Source organism: Eschrichtius robustus, chromosome 7 (genome assembly GCF_028021215.1).
Source record: "Eschrichtius robustus isolate mEscRob2 chromosome 7, mEscRob2.pri, whole genome shotgun sequence".
Classification (NCBI taxonomy): Eukaryota; Metazoa; Chordata; class Mammalia; order Artiodactyla; family Eschrichtiidae; genus Eschrichtius; species Eschrichtius robustus.
The window spans coordinates 113,491,835-113,509,309 of record NC_090830.1 but is presented as its reverse complement, the minus strand read 5'-3'; the positions used below and the strand labels follow the sequence as shown (position 1 = coordinate 113,509,309).

The window sequence follows — 17,475 nt, the reverse complement described above, 5'->3', positions numbered from 1 at the left end:
AAAATTAATTTTTGATTAAAAAAGCAATGCATGGGACTTCCCTGGTGGCGCAGTGGTTAAGAATCTGCCTGCCAGTGCAGGGTACACGGGTTTGAGCCCTGGTCCGGGAAGATCCCACATGCCGCGGAGCAACTAAGCCTGTGCGCTACAACCACTGAGCCCGCACGCCACAACTACTGAAGCCCGTGCGCCTAGAGCCCGTGCTTCGCAACAAGAGAAGCCACCGCAATGAGAAGCCCGCGTACCTCAACGAAGAGTAGCCCCCGCCCGCCGCAACTAGAGAAAGCCCGCGTGCAGCAACAAAGACCCAATGCCACCAAAATAAATAAATAAATTTATTTTTTTAAAAAAATGCAATGCATGAGTACATTTATCTTCTAAAACATTAAAACTAAAGCTAATACCCCCTTTGAACATTATCCACAATCTTGGTCCTTTATCCCTGTCTTAAAGGTAACCTCTGATAAAAGAGTTTGGCAGGTAGCCTTACAATCTGTTTTGAAAATCTTTTACAAACTTAATATGTAATTGTCTTAGTTCAGGCTGCTATAACAGGATACCAGAGACTGGGTGGTCTATAAATAATAGAAATTTATTTCTCACAGTTCTAGAGTCTGGGAAGCCCAAAAGCAAGGTATTAGCAGATTCGGTGTTTGGTGAAGGCCCACTTCCTGGTTCAGAGACAGCTGTCTTCTTGCTGTGTCCTCACAGGGCAGAAGGGAGTGGGCAGCTCTCTGGGATCTCTTTTATAAGGACACTAATTCCATTTATGAGAGCTCTGCCCTCATGACCTAATTACCTCCCAAAGGCCCACCTTCAGATACCATCACACTGGGGATGAGGTTTCAGCATATGAAATTAGAGGGGACACAAATATTGTCTATAGCAGGGAGGATAAGAAATAATGGTATTTCTGTGTTTTATATTAACTTTTTATTTTGAAATAATTTAAGATTTACAGAAGAGTTACAAAGATAGTACAGAAAGTTTCAGTGTACCTTTCACTCAGCCTGTCCTAGTGCTACCAGCTTACATAACTCCAGTCATCAAAACGAAGAAGTTAACATTGGAACAATACTATTAACTAAACTATAGACTTTATTAGAACTTCACCAGTTTTCCCACTAATGTTCCTTTTCTTTTCCAAGATCCAATCCGGGATCCCACATTGTGTTTAGTTGTCTTGTCTCCTTAGTCTCCTTCAATCTGTAATAATACTCAGTCTTTTCTTGGCTTTCATGACCTTAACACTTTTGAAGAGTCCAGGTCAGGTATTTTGTAGAATATCCCTCAATTTGGGCTTGTCTGATGATTTTTCATGATTAATCTAAAGTTATGCATTTTGGGGAGAGTTTTTAAAAAGTATCAAATCAGTCAATCAATCTCATGCTGCAATTTGCTGTTTTCATTCAACAATATGCTTTTGAGATAGATCTATATTAACATATATAGATCAAGGTCATTTATTTAAAATTCTCTACAGAATTCCATTATATGAGTACTCTACATTTTATTTAGCCATTCCCCTATTGCTGGGCATTATGGCTGATTCCAAATTTTCTTTATTAGCAGTATCATAGTAATTATCCTTGTACATACCTCCATAACATGGAGTTATGGTAGATAACTAGAAGTGGCATTGCTGAGACGCGGATTTAATAGATGTTGTCCAATTGCCCTTTAAATGGCTGTGACAATTTACATTCTTTTGATATCATGAAGCTTAAAAATTGTTGCCAATTTCTGTTTTAATTTCCATTTCCCTGGTTACTACTGAGGTTGGGCATCTTTTTGTATTCTTATTGGCAATTTATATTTTTTTTTCTGTGAACTGCCTATTTACATTTGCCCATTTTTCTAGTGAATTTTTTTTCTATTGATTTGTTGAGTCCTTTATATGTTCCACATACATATCCTTTGTTTTATATATTACAAATGTTTTCTCCTAGCCTGTTATCTCTTAACTTTGTTTCCCATTTTTTTCAAGTTATTTCATCTCTCTGATTAAAAAAATTTTTTTTTCTGGTTTTTTCCTTTTGGAAACAAATTTCTTGATTATAAAAGTAATATAAACAATGTAGAAAATCTGGGAAATTTATGAAAAAGTATAAAGAATAAAAGAAACCACCCCAAGTCTTATCACTGAAAGAAAACCACTATGAACATACTTACATATTTCTTTCTAGTCTTGTGTGTGTGTGTGCATGCACATTTTTTGCTCAGATGAGATCACATTGCATATATATATTTTTCCTGTTTGCTTAGTGCCACGGTCTTTAGACACAAACTCTGGCCTTTTTCCATGTGCCCTTGGTTTAAAGGTAGTGTCAGACTACCTTCCAACTCCTATTTCTTCTCCCCACATATCCTGAAAACTCTAGTAGGTTAGAGCCCCAAGCCCTGTCCTCAGCCGACCTGAAGTTGGCTCAAAAACACGAGAGGGTAGAAATGCTCCAGCAGAGCACTTATTAAAAAGTCTTGGAGGTTTTAGCTGACTATAAGTTCAATGAGTCAGTAGTGCAGGCACCAAGAACTTTATTGCTTGAATGCAAGGCAGTATAAGGAGGAAGCTACAGTCCTGCTCTGCTCTGATGGTACCACAAACATTTGGTTCAGTCTTGGGCAACATACTCTAAAGTAGCCACAATCAAACTGAGTAGGTGCGTGAGAAGAATGAGGACAAAGACCCTCAAAACGAGGACAAAGGAGAAACAATGGAAGGAATGGGAGATACTGGTCTGGAAGAGAGAAGACTTTGGGCAGAAGTCTTCAAGTATCTGAAAAGTGGAAGGTGGGAGAGAGATTAGACCTGTTTGTTCTCTGAGGCTCCAAAGGATAGGACTTGGGCCAGAGAGTGGACGCTTAAGAAACACCTTCTGGCTGGTCAGAACTGCCGAGACTAAGGAATGCATTGCTCTGGAAATAGTGGCCTTCTGTCACTGAGGAGTCTTCTTTCAGATGCGAGTTGGTGGTGGGTGGGTGGGAGTTGATATAATAATGAACAGTTCTTGAGTGCCATGTGCCAGGACTGTGCCGAGGATCTTACCTCTGTTATCTTATTTCATCCTGTCACCACCCCATGAGGTAGGTACTGTTGTTAGCCACCCCTATATTGAAGATGAGGGAACTAGGTATGATGAAGTTAGATGTATCACCCAAAGTGACACAGTTGGCAAGTTGTGGAACTGGGGTTCCAACCCTTTCTGACAAACTCCAAAGCCGGTACTTTCAGTCATCATTGGGATTCAGGCGTGGTATGGGAGTCTGGACCAGAGGGTTTTTGAGGTCCGTTCGACTGGAAGATTATGTGGCTGGGAAAACGGATGCCCCCACCCCCCTAAGAGAAAGCGTCGGAGTATAAGTGAGGTAGTCCAGGGCCCTGCAGAAGGCCCAGGGATGGAGACCTAAAGGACATGGAAGGGTTGTCAACGTGCGTCACCCCACAGCTCAGCAGCGGGCAATGTCCTGTTGTTTGAAGATCCCCAGACCCAGGCAAGGGACCGGGACGCAGGCCCGCCTCGCGGTTCCACTCCCGCAGCGCGGCCAGGGAGCGTCGCGGAGGCCGGGTTCTGCGGCGGAGCTGGGGGACGGAACAGCGCGCTGGTCCCTGGCCGGGCGCGAGCCGGGGGCGGTGCCGGGGCGGCGGGGGCTGGGAGGGCGCGCGCCCGGGCGGCTGCGGCAGTTGCGCTCTGGGTTTGCTGCCGTGCGGTGGGGCTGGTGAGTGCGGCGGGACCCGCGGGCGGGAGGGGAAGGAGCGGGCGGGCAAGGGAGCGAGGGAGAGTGCGCGGCAGAGCGCGCGACCTGGGCCAGGGCCCCCCGCCTGCCCCCGCCTCGGCCCTACCCGGCCGCTACGCCCCTCAGGCCCCGCTCGTCCGGGCGCCCGCCTGAGAGCCAGCGGACCCCGCACGTCTCCAGCCCCAGGTCGCCCCGGCCTCGGAGCAGCCCCTTGCTCCGCGCTGCGGCGACGCCCCCGGCCCCACGTCACGCTTGCGCCATTGTTTCCTGGCCTTGGGCTCGCTGGGAGCCGCCTTACCCTCGGAGCGCGGCCCTTCGCCTCGCCGCTTTCCGGCCCGGTGCCCCGCTTTTCCCTCACGCTGGTGGCAGCCCCCATCCCGCCTCGGACGGACACCTCTTTACTCAGTTCTGCGTATATTTTACGGCCGACGCCTGGCCTCCTCCCGTCCGCACCCGAAGCCTGCCTTTCCGCCCTGTTAATGGACCTCCCCACCCCTTGCGCGTTCCCGGTCAACCCCGAGGAACTAGCCAGCCGCTGTGTTAGGATGCAAGGTTGACAGTGTTGTAGCAAGAACCACCAGAAATTGCCAACTGAAAGCCCACATGCCCGTTTCGTCGTTTGCAGCACTTCCTGGAAAGCTCACACCGATTTGCAGGCCGCCGCAAAAAAAAGTGCTAGTTGTTTCCCAGTGGCTCCCAAGTCAGGGGCCAACTGTCCGGTGGCAGTCTATTCCTTTCCTTTTCCTGGGGTACCCTGAAGCCCTCGAGAGCCGAGAGTGAGATGCAAATCCGAGGCCTAAACCATTAGTTGTAAGCATGACGTTTGGGGGCTTTTACTTCGGTAGGCCTTAGCTTTTAAAGGCAGTAGGAAAAAATAAAAAAATAAAAATAAAGGCAATAGGTAGAGTTGGATGTCAGACTGTTTTCCCGGCTTTGGGCCGTTATTTTGAGGATGCATTGTTAAGTGCAGTGCTCTGCAATGACTAGTCACCATTATAGGGTTGTGTGTGCGCGCGCGTGTGCGTGTTCGGGTGCGGACAGGTTCTTCTTGATTGAACTTGTTTCATAATGCGTATATACTGTTCATTTTGCCTCTTAAGGCAGCGGATGCAAACTCTGGTAACTGTAATGTGAAACAGTGCTATTTACCGTGGAAACTTAATGTTATTGAGGTCTTTTTAGATATTTACCTCGACACTTTTCAGCACTGGTTAGAATTTATCCAGATGAAGACATCCAGGCCTGAAGAGGTTAAGTTCAAGAAGACACAGCTTGTAATTAAAAGCAGAACTCTACATGCTGGGCTGATGCTAGCGCACACGGACTTTATTTTTGAAATGCATTTCTATTGCAGTCTAAGCCACTACATTTCAGTATAGGTGCTGCATTACTCTCATCAACCCAGACTTTAGATTTTATTTAATTAATTAATTTTTAAATAAATTTATTTATTTTATTTATTTATGTTTGGCGGCGTTGGGTCTTCGTTGCGGTGCGCGGGCTTCTCCTTACGGTGGCTTCTCTTGTTGCAGAGGACGGGCTCTAGGCACGCGGGCTTCAGTAGTTGCAGCATGGGGGCTCAGTAGTTGTGGCACGTGGGCCTAGTTGCTCCAAGGAATGTGGGATCTTCCTGGACCAGGGATCGAACCCGTGTCGCCTACATTGGCAGGCGGATTCTTAACCACTGCGCCACCAGAGAAGTCCCCAGATTTTAGATATTTAGAATTAAGTGATTAGCTAATCTGTAAAATGAGAGGGCCAAAGGAGTTGTTTGCAAGGGTTCATTCCGTTCTAAGATTTGATTCCATTGTTTGCAAATTTACAATCAGCCTCAAGTTTCCAAAAGTTTATAATTGTAGGAAGATTTATATAGATACTTACATAGGGTATCTGCAAACCTTACTAGTGATACCAGGTGTATCTTCCTAAAGAAAGCCAAATTACAGTAGAATGTTAGGAGGAATGTTCATTCATCTGTCTCTAGGCTATTTCTACTGTTTAATGGGGGAAAGAAAGCACACAAAACATGTTTTTTTTTAAAAAAGTACATCTTTTTATTGCTTACCTCTCTTACCAAAAAGCTTAAATTCAATAGTTAAAAAAAAACAACAACCAACTTTATCATGTTATTTATGATAAATAAATATCATATCTTTTCCAGTTCTTATGTACATATAATTTTTATGTAGTTATAATTGCTGTGTACATATGTAAAATTTTGCAGTTCCCCACATTTTTGGGATGTCCATGTGTCTAGAGAATTCATCTACTTTTCATTTGTGGAGGCTCTGTAACATGCTTTTATGCCCAGTAGTCAACAATGCCTGGCATACAGGCTCTCAGTAAATTTTTGTTGAATGAATGTAATATTTTGAGCTGCTTAGACATCTCGGAACACAAAATGTTAAATATCACATGGCATATGTTAAATGACATGTGAGCAGTAAAGGCCATCAATGCAAAGGCACGTGAGCCAGGAGGCAGCATCACATATGTTTAAGGACCTGGGTTTTGGAGTCTGGGTTTGAGACCTGGCTTTGCCACTTACCATCCATGCACCCTTGGAGAACTTAACCGTAGAGAGCTTCACTCAGTTTCTCTCACCATGAAAAAGGGAAAAATAGAACAAATTTCAAATTTCACAGAGTTGTGTGGGGTGAATGGGATAACTCCATTGAAGCAATACAGGCACACATTAAATTCTCTGTAAATGTTAGCTATTCTGTTTTTTTTTCATTCAAAGTGGAGAGATTACTGTAGGTTGGTGGGATCAGGGAAAACATCATAGAGAAGGTGACACTTGAGAGTAGGGAGAGGATGCAAAAGTGGATATATTGAGGGTTTACTGAATAGATTGTTCTCACTAAAGCAAAGGGTTTGGTAGAGCAATACTATGAGATAAAACTGTAGAGGGAGGACTTCCCTGGTGGCGCAGTGGTTAAGAATCCGCCTGCCAGTGCAGGAGACACGGGTTTGACCCCTGGTCCGGGAAGATCCCACATGCCGCAGAGCAACTAAGCCCGTGTGCCACAACCACTGAGCCTGCACTCTAGAACCCGTGAACCACAACTACTGAGCCCGCACTCCAGAGCCTGCGAGCCGCAACTACTGAAGCCCGCACGCCTAGAGCCCATGCTCCGCAACAAGAGAAGCCTCCGCAGTGAGAAACCCGCGCACCTCACCGCAACTAGAGAAAGCCAGTGCGCAGCAACGAAGACCCAACACAGCCAAAAATAAATTAATTAATTAATTAATAAAAAAAAAACCTGGAGAGAGAAATTCTAGTAAACTGTTTACAAGATATGCTACATGGGTTTCTTGAAGATAGGGCAGAATTAATAAAGTAAGACAACTCTTATTTATGAGTAGCTGGTGTTTGTTTTGTTTTTTAAGTTCAGACCTGAAAAATTATTTGCTTTAAGGAAATTGATAGCAAATTGTTATGCAGTGCTAAGGTCCTTGTTATTTGACACAGTAAATCCTTTTTTTTAAATAATTTTTTTAAAGCATTTTTAAAAAATTAATTATTTTATTTATTTTTGGCTGCATTGGGTCTTTGTTGCTGCGCGCCGACTGGGCTTTCTCTAGTTGCGGCGAGCAGGGGCTACTCTTCGTTGCGGTTCGCGGGCTTCTCATTGTGGTGGCTTCTCTTTTTGAGGAGCACTGGCTCTAGGCGCGTGGGCTTCAGTAGTTGCGGCGCATGGGCTTAGTAGTTGTGGCTCACAGGCTCTAGAGCGCAGACTCAGTAGTTGCGGCTCACGGGCTTAGTTGCTCTGCGGCATGTGGGATCTTCCTGGACCAGGGCTCGAACCCGTATTCCCTGCATTGGCAGGCAGATTCTTAACCACTGCGCCACCAGGGAAGCCGCACAGTAAATCTTATATGACTTCTTACCATTTGAAATTTGTGTTCTATGATTGGTTACCAAGGTTTGCAGTGGCTGTTTTTTCTTTTCCTTTCTGTGGAAAACAACTTTAGCAGCAACTCCCACCCCCACCCCACCCCCCACCAAATAGCAAAATTGCCAGCAGAGCAGCAAAATAGCCCCCCTTTTAGGTGGAATGCATACTCCAAAGGATTAAATTGCCTTGGAGAGTGTTGAACTATTTGTTCCTACCTTTTGTGTGTTTCTTTTGATTGGGAAGCATTATCAGGAGTGTGAGATGAAAAAGCCTGCTGTGTCAGGATCTCCTTGGAAAGAGAAGACTGAAATCTGGTGCCTGAAGTTTAATGGCTAAAAATATATGTGTGTGTGTGTATATATATATATATATATACATTTATATTTATATACATATAGAATATACATCTTGGTAAATTTGTTGGGTACAGTAGGCCCGTCGTATCTGGATGCAGAGCAGGGGAAAAAAAACAGAGAGGCGACTGTAGTGCGCCATTTTATGTAAGGAGCTTGAGCATCCTGGATTTTGGTATCTGTGATTGGGGGGGTGTCCTGGCACCAACCCCCACGGATACAGAGTGACCGCTGTATTAGTATTTCTGTTTCCAATGTCCAGTGGAGTGTATGTTTTTTAATTAGCTCCTTGGTTCAGTTTAATGTGGTTTCTTTAATGTTTTAATATAAATTTATTCAAAAATATGAAATATTTCAAAATATAGGAAATAATGTAATGATCATCTTAATTATAGGCCATCATATTTATTTTGTGGTTTTTTTTACCCATTTTCTAATTGTGTAGTCTTTCTTTTCAATTTACTATATTTTTCAAAGGGATAAAGTTACAGATACAGTTGAGGCCTGTATGAATCCTTGCTGATCCTATTCCCCTCTCTTTCCCTGTCATGAATTCAGTAATTATCATTCCCATTACGTTTGTATACTTTTACTAATATGTATATATCCCTGAAAGTGCATATACTCTTGTTTAATGTATTATGCACATGAATCTGCAACTTTGTTTTTTATTCAACATTGTTTTTATTTTTTTTGAAGATATGATTTTATGATAAAGCACTGATGAAAGAAGCTCATATGAAGATTTTTTTTGGGGGGGTGGGCAATGTTTAACTTCTTGCCCAGCCTGTGTTTCCAAGTCTGTCCCAATGTTGGGGCTATTCGTTCATTTTTAATTTATTTTATTGATGTAACATTGATTTATAACATTATATAAGTTTCACAAGTACAGTGTTTTATTTCTACTTCTGTATACCCTTTGCTCACCACCAAAAATGTAGTGTTCGTCCATCACCGTACAGTTGCTCCCCTTTACCCATTTTGCCCTCCCCCTCCCACTCCCCCTGTGGCTCACTACTACTCTGTTCTATGTTTTTGTTTGGTTTGGTTTGTTCATTTATTTATTGTTTGTTTATTAGTTTTTTATATTCCACATGAGTGAAATCATGTGGTATTTGTCTTTCTCCATCTGACTTATTTCACTTAGCATGATATCCTTAAGGTCCATCAATGTAGTTGCAAATGGCAAGATTTCATCTTTTTATGGCCGAGTAGTATTTCATTGTATGTGTATATATATATACCCCACATCTTTTCATCCACTGATGGGCACTAGGTTGTTTCCAATCTTGGGTATTGTAAATAATGCCGGGATGAACATAGGGGTGCATGTATCTGTTTTCAGATTAGTGTTTTCGTATTCTTTGGATAAATATCCAGAAGTGGGATAGCTGGATCATATTAATTTTTTGAGGAATGTCCATACTATCTTTCATAGTGGCTGCACCAATTTACGTTCCCACCAACAGTGTATGAGGGTTCCCTTCTCTCCACATCCTCACCAACACTTGTTATTTCTTGTTTTTTTTGATAGTAGCCTTCCTGTCAGGTGAGAGGTGATATCTCTTTGTGGTTTTAATTTGCATTTCCCTAATAATTAGTGATGTTATTTAACATTGTTTTTGCTACATATCCATGTTGGTAGATATATCTTTAGTTCATTCATTTTAATTTCTCTATAATATTGCATTATATGAATAAGCCAGTTTGTTTATGAATATTTAGGGGTTTCTGCCTTTTTTGCTGTTAGTAACAGTGCTGTAATAAACATTCTTGGATATGTCATCTTGTTTACATGTGTGAGAGAGAATTCTAAGCCTAGGGAATTCTTAGGTGGTAGGGTATGAGGATCTTCACCTTTATTAAATAAAGCTGAATTATTTTCCAAAATACGAAACACAAAACACCCATCAGCAGGTTGTGAGAGTTCCTTTTTTACCATATCCTTACAAACATTGATATTGCCAGACTCTTAAATTTTAAAATCAAATTAAATTTCATTTTAATTTGCTTTTCCATTTATTGTAAGGATTTATTCCATTTGCATCCATTTATTGTAAGGTTTTCTTTTCTATAAATTGCTTCATTCTTTTTTCTGTTGGCTCATTTTTTTTTTTCCATTTTCTTTTCCATCATTAGTTTGCAGCTCTCTTTATCTCGACTTTATACTAATCCTCTCTCAGTTACGATGTTGCAAAAATCTTCTCAGTGGTTGCTCTTTACTTTTTGTTGTGCATAAGTTTTACATTTTTATTCCAACTTTTTATTTGAAAAATTTCAGTCCTACAAAAAAGTGCAGTGATAGTTCAATGAATACACTTGTATCTTTCACCTGGATTCACCAACTGTTAACATTTTGTCATATTTACTTTTTATTTCATATATACATTTTTTTCCTAAACCATTTAAAAGTAATTTGCAGACATCATGGCACTTCATCTCTTAAAAGATATACTTGAATATCCTAAAAACAAGGATGTCCTACAAAACTACAGTATGATTATCACATTTAATATGAATGCAACATTATTATCTAATATACAGTGCATATTAAAAATTTCTCAATTGTCCCAATAATGACCTTTATACTTAATCTCCAACCCCACCCCTGATCCAGGATCATGAGTTGCATTTAGTTGCCATGTCCCTTTAGTTACTTTTTTTTTTTTTTTAACTTTTGGGTTTATTTATTTATTTATTTATGGCTGTGTTGGGTCTTCGTTTCTGTGCGAGGGCTTTCTCTAGCTGTGGCAAGTGGGGGCCACTCTTCATCGTGGTGCGCAGGCCTCTCATTATCGCGGCCTCTCTTGTTGCGGAGCACAGGCTCCAGACGCGCAGGCTCAGTAATTGTGGCTCACGGGCCTAGTTGCTCCGCGGCATGTGGGATCTTCCCAGACCAGGGCTCGAACCCGTGTCCCCTGCATTGGCAGGCAGATTCTCAACCACTGCGCCACCAGGGAAGCCCCCCTTTAGTTACTTTTAATCGACAACAGGTCCCCAGACTTTTGTTTGTTTTCATAGTATTGATATATTTGAAGAGTCCAGGTCAGTTGTTTTGTACAATGTCCTTCAATTTGGATTTGTCTGATCATTTCCTTAGATGTTTAAATTCAGACTAAATGTTTTTGGCAGGAAGAAGCTTTAAATTTTAACATACTCAGATTTGTCTATCTTTTCCTTTATGGTTTGTGTTGTCTTTTATCCAAGAAAACCTTCCCTACCTTGATGTCATAGGGCTTTTCGTCTCTGTTTTCTTCTAAAAGTTGCATGGTTTTGCTTTTTTTATATTTAGGCTTATAAATGCTGTTTATTTTTTCTGCTTAGTCTACCTTTAATGTGGTGTTCAATTAGCATTTGTGTTACACATTCTTTTTCTACCATTGTGTTTGTCATAAAATTACTCTGTAAATTCATAAAGACTGGATGGCTTTTGTTATGCACTAAATTGTGAAAATTTTGAGTTATCTGATCATGCTAAAGGTGTAGAGGTTGAAACAGCTGAAACATTCTGTGTGAAAATTGTAAACATTTTAAGATATATTTGTAAGAATTTAAGCACGGTATGCTGTAAATAAGACCCAGATGAAACATCAGCATCTTTCACAAATCTGAAATCAGTAAATGCCATATGTTTAACCTTGGATTATTGACTTTTGCAGTAGGTTTGATGAGATAATCCTATGTGGAACTAAGCTTTCGGGAACAAAAGAAACCTACAGATAGTAGATTAAGATTAGATTTAGGATACTTACATTGACGTGAAAAAATGCGTGAAAATTGTGTAGCCTTTGCCACATAATTGACACTCTGAAGTTTTGACTCTGAAAGTAGAAACCTATTATAACATTCCTCCAAACATAAAGTACTACATTGTGCAGAGGCCCCTACATTGTGTAGAGGCCGCAAGTATTAAACACTGTGGGCTCTAGTATTATAAATAATAATTTATTACACACTGTGTGTCAGCCACTGTTCTTAGCACCTTGCGCTTATTAATGCATTAAATCCTTGTTCCAACTCTGACCATTTTTGAGTTGAAGAAACTGAAGTGATTGTATAATTTGCTCAAACATAGAGCTAAGTTGGTGTTGGAGCCAGGTTTTGAACCCGGACAGAATGGCTCCAGAATCTGCACTCTTCACTACAAGTGACCCTTCTGTGTGATAATTCTGTGACCCTGGTCAAATTATTTAACTTCTCTATGCTGTTTTCTTCTTTGTACAATGAAGATAATAGTACCTAATTCATATGGTTGTTGTGAGAAGTTAATTAGGTAAAATAAGTATAGAGCTTAGAATAATACATGAAAAAAAAGTGAGCACTCAATAAATGTTAGCCATTATTATGTTAGCATTACTAAGGCATTGAACTTATGCGTATCTCTGAATTTTTACCAAATAAGTGAAGTACGCCATAAATATGAGTGTATATATACAAAAAAGTAGAAATACCATGGTGATTATTTCTGCCTTTCTGATTTTTATCTCTTTATTATTTTGAAAGAGGAAAGATAACAGGTAAAACAAAATTGAATGATGAGCCAGGAGCTCATTGGTAAGAGAATGAGTTCTTTTTGAAATATAGCAGAATTTTTTATCTGCCTTTTAAAAGAATATTCAAGAATGATTACTAAAGGTGCAAAGTGTTATATATTAGCTGAATGTAAAAACTTTTCAGCTCTGTTACCTTTATGCTTTTGAAATTATAGTTTAATTATAATTAATTAATTATAGCTTAGTTAATTATAGCAATGTTTTGAAGAAATAAAAATCATATTGTGGTCCCCCCTTATCTGCAGTTTCACTTTCCACAGTTTGTTACCTGCAGTCAACCATAGTCTGAAAATATTAAATGGAAAATTCCAGAAATAAACAATTCATAAGTTTTAGACTGTGTGCCGTTCTGAGTAGTGTGATGCAATCGTGCACCATCCTGCCTGGGATCCACAATCACAGTCATCCTCATGGCTCAGTAATCCAGGATCACCCAAAGCTGATGATCCTCCTTCTGACATATCGTCAGAAGGTCAATGGTAGCCTAACACTGTATCACAGTGCCTGTGTCATTCACCTTACTGCATCTCATTACGTAGGCATTTTATCATCGCACATCATCACAAGAAGGATGAGTACAGTAGCGTAAGATATTTCGAGAGAGAGAGAGAGAGACCACATTCATATAACTTTTGTTACAGCGTATTGTTGGAATTGTTTTATTATTAGTTATTGTTGTTAATGTGCCTCTTATGTGCCTAATTTGTAAATTAAACTTTATCATATGTATGTATGTATATATAGGGAAAAATATAGTTTATATAGCATTCTGTACTATCCGCAGTTTCAGGCATCCACTGGAGATCTGCACTACATATTCTCAAGCCCAGTCATTTAAAATGTTTTCTTTACATGCTCTCTTGTTCCTTTTTGTCAACAACCATGTTATTGTTGAAGGTTTGGTATTACTCAAAACATTCAGTTGGAAGCACCCTTCATATGAGGATGTAGAACAAATATTGCATTCTGTGTGATATGGCAGAGGTAATGGAATTCTAGGAGTAGCAGCAGTAAAGTATTCAGGATAACTAAAATTCGGGTCTTTTTTGTATATTTTTGGAACTTTAGGAACGTATGCAATAAATTTACATTTTCTAGTTACAGTTTCAAACTAGAGATTGGAGCATGTTGTTGCTTGAAGAGGAAAAACAAATTGTCCAGGCAACAGGTACTACATTTCTTATTTGACAAGATCTCTTCTCAGCTTTATTTTCTATCAGAGAACAAGGAGCCTTTTGTTCCAAGGCCTGGTGTCGAAATGTTAGCAAAATACTACATTAATCAAGCTAAGAATCTTATTCATTTCTGAACCAAGAGTACGATTTCATGAAGATTCATTTAGAGCATTAAAAAGAACTTGTGTAATATTCTTGCATTTTCAGGCTTACACAGAACTTAGCTTCTGGAAAGCAAAGTGCTCCAAGTGTAGAGGTTTAGGAGTTTATTTCTGCCTGTATATATCAAGTCTATAGTTCAAGGAACTGGGGATACAGCAGCAAACAAAACAAGTGTCACCCTCATGAAACTTACATTTTAGAGAAAAGGACTTGATAGTACCAAACTGTCAAATACATTATGTCTGGAAGTGTAAATGTGCAAAAAAGAAAAACAAAATGGGGTGAGAGGATAGCAAGTGGTATGTGTGGATAGGTAAGTGCGATTTTATTAGCTGGAATTTGTTAGCCATCTGTATCACTTGGTGTGTAAACTGTGAATGTTGGTCTTTTACACAAATGTAGAGTATAACTTGGGGCAAATGATATAAAGAATTCTGAATAGAAATAATGACATGAAAAATGAACAAAAAACCGTTCCTCGTAAATTAAAAGATAGGAGTTAATGAAACATTTAACACAATTTATACCTAACACACTTTTAGGAGTCTTACTTTTTGGGAAAAATTAATATTCCTTCATCTTAAAATATTTTATGTGATTTTTTTCTTTCATGTATTTTATGATTAGAAGGAACAAAGGTTACAAGAATACTTTCAAAGCTAAATTTTATTTCAAAGTGCTGTTCTTTGAGTTAGGGGTGACCCTATTAACTGCAGATACTGTGATTTAGGTTTTCAGCAGTATTGTTAGACAAATTAATCTAAATTTGGATCTGACTTCCCTTGTTTTCCAGGGAATGTATTTGTAAATACAATAAGTAAATAAGTAAATAAGTAAATTGGTTTGTGGTCTTGTTACAGAGGGGACCCTTTATGGCAACATAATGATCTAACCATCTAATTTACCTCTATATTTTCTTGGTTTTACTTGCTCATCTGTCAAGGATTAGGATTATCAGGGGCTATGTGTAAAATGTTAGTATGATACCAGGCATACAGATGGACGATATAGCTTTAAATTTTCTTTTCCCATAAAGTAAACTCGTTTAATATGTGTCATATGCAAGTAAAGTTGTATTTATGAAAATAAAATAAATTTCAGGCTGGTGAGAAAATTCAAAAAAGCCATTCAAAATTATCCTTTCCACTCAAGTCTCAGAGCAGTGTTCATTGTTCTTAGAATGACAGTGGTTGATTATAAAACATATAAATTACTAGTTTTATATTTCAAACACAAGATAAATTCCAGCGAAGTTTAGTAAAACACTGAGTGTTCATATTTACTTAACTGTTATCATTACCCTATTATCTATAGTGACACACTAATCCCATTGAAAGATGAATATTTGGTTCAAACTGCCATGTGTATAAAACACTTTGCCTGACGGACCTGTGCTACATACTGTGTTTAAGTGCTACTTACTTCTTTCTAAGGGAGCTACTGACATGACCTGAAAGAGACGTTAAAATGGCCGTGCTAACCAGGCTGCAGATTGCTCACCAGGCTTACCCTGCAGTTTCAGTTACTCTTTGCTTCCTGTTTTCAGAAGTTGCCTGAAGCTTTTGGGGCAGCTGGTTTCCCTTTCTTTGGGGGAGGATGATGTTAGTGGTGAAGGGAACTATGTATGTTTTGCCTATGAAATATTTTTAAAGTGTGAAACTAAAATATTTTAAATGCCTGAGAGTTCATTTCAGTTGTTACTCTTCAGATACAACTACTTTGCAGGCTGGATATTTTCTATTGAAACAAAGGACTGTTTCAATATAAACTGTACCACTATTGCTTGGAAGGAATTAAAATTTGAGCTTTTTATTCAGCATTAGTCACTGGTGTACCTTACTGAAAAAACTACTATTAAGCTTGACACTGTAAACAGGTGACAAATAAAGTGTTTACCTACTTATTGGAACTTTTTTTTTTTTTTTTTGCCAGATGATAATCAACGTCTATAATTTTACTGTCACTGTGAAAAATAGTTAAGTATTAGATAGACTGACTCTATGAATAGAGTCCAAAAGTCTGTCATAGTAATGCTAACATGTGTTAGATAAGATCATAGGAAAACTGTCAAATAAGGAACTTTTTGAAGATGATGATTTAAGAAAATCTCACCCCTGTACCTTCACATAACTATATAGACTTCATGGCAAATTTTATTTCATATTAGTGATAATATGGTTATTTAATCATTTATGTTTACATTTTTAGTTGAATAAAATCTTGTGTTATCTTTGCTGAGACTCTGTAACTTGAATTTTTAAAATAAAACGTATTCTGTTTAGTCCATGAATGATCCAAGAAAGTGCTTTGAATTTTTCCTACAAATAATTTGAAGAAAGTAATACAAAAAGAAGTTAAAATATATGGGGGAAATCTTTTGTTAGTGTAATTACTACCTCTAATTTGTAAGGAAAGAGGGAAAGAAAAGCCTGACTTTTAAAAAACAGTTTTATTGAGGTATAAATACATACAACAAACTGTATATATTTAGAAGGTACAATAAGTTTGACATATGTATATAACCATGAAACAGTCACCATAATTGAGGTAATGAACATATCACACCCAAAAGTTTCCTTGGGCCCCTCCCCACCTCACGCCACCACTCTAGGCAACCACTGATCTGCTTTTCTGTCACGGTAGCTTAGTTGGCATTTTCTAGAATTTTATGTAAACAAAATCATGTAGTGTGCACTCATTTTTTTGTCTTCTTTCACTCAGCATAATTTTGAGATTTATTCATGTTGTATATCAATAGTTCATTCCTTTTTATTGCATAATCATATTCCATTGTATGGATATAACACAACATATATCCATTCATCTGTTCATAGACATTTGGGTTGTTTTCAGTTTCTGTCTATGACAAACAAAGCTGCTCTGAATATTCATGTGCAAGTCTTTATATGGATATGTGCTTTCATTTCTCTTGGACAATTACTTGGGAGTAGAGAGATTGGGACATAGAGTAGGTGTTACATTTAACTTTTAAAGAAATGATGGGAGTTCCCTGGTGGCCTAATGGTTAGGATTCCGGGCTTTAACTTCATGGGTCTGGTTGAATCCCTGGTCAGGAAACTGAGATCCTGCAAGACCAGCAGCGCGTCAAAAAAAAAAAACCGAAATGGCAAATTGTTTTCCAAAGTGCTTGTACCATTTTTATATTCTCACCAGCAGTGTATTGGAGTTCTAGTTGCTCTTTATCCTCATCAAATTTGGCATGGTCAGTCTTTTTTTTTTTTTTTTTTTTTTTGGCTGCACCTCACAGCACACGGGATCTTAGTTCTCCAACCAGGATTGAACCCGTGGCCCCTGCAGTGGACGTGCGGAGTCCTAGCCACTGGACCGCCAGGGAAGTCCCCGGTCAGACTTTTTAATTTTAAACATTCTAATAGGCATGTAGTAGAATCTCATTATGGTTGTAATTTGCATTTCCCTGGTGATAAGTGATGTTGAGTATCATTTCATGTCTTTATTTGCCATCTATATATCTTTTTTGATGAAGTGTCTATTCAAACACTTTGCCCATATTTTAATAATTGGATTCTTTGTCTTGAGTTTTGAGAGTTCTGTATATGTTCTGGATACATGTTCT

The 17,475-nt window shown here is 39.1% G+C and overlaps 1 protein-coding gene across 1 annotated transcript in view; it reads left to right on the top strand.

The window, feature by feature from the left end:
* The first annotated feature begins 3,643 nt into the window (after nt 1-3,643).
* Nucleotides 3,644-17,475, top strand: part of NT5C2 (5'-nucleotidase, cytosolic II) — a 106,337-nt gene continuing 92,505 nt past the window's right edge. The window contains exon 1 of the mRNA XM_068548484.1: nt 3,644-3,717. The gene's annotated coding sequence lies outside the window, so the exon portion shown is untranslated. The remainder of the gene's footprint in view (nt 3,718-17,475) is intronic.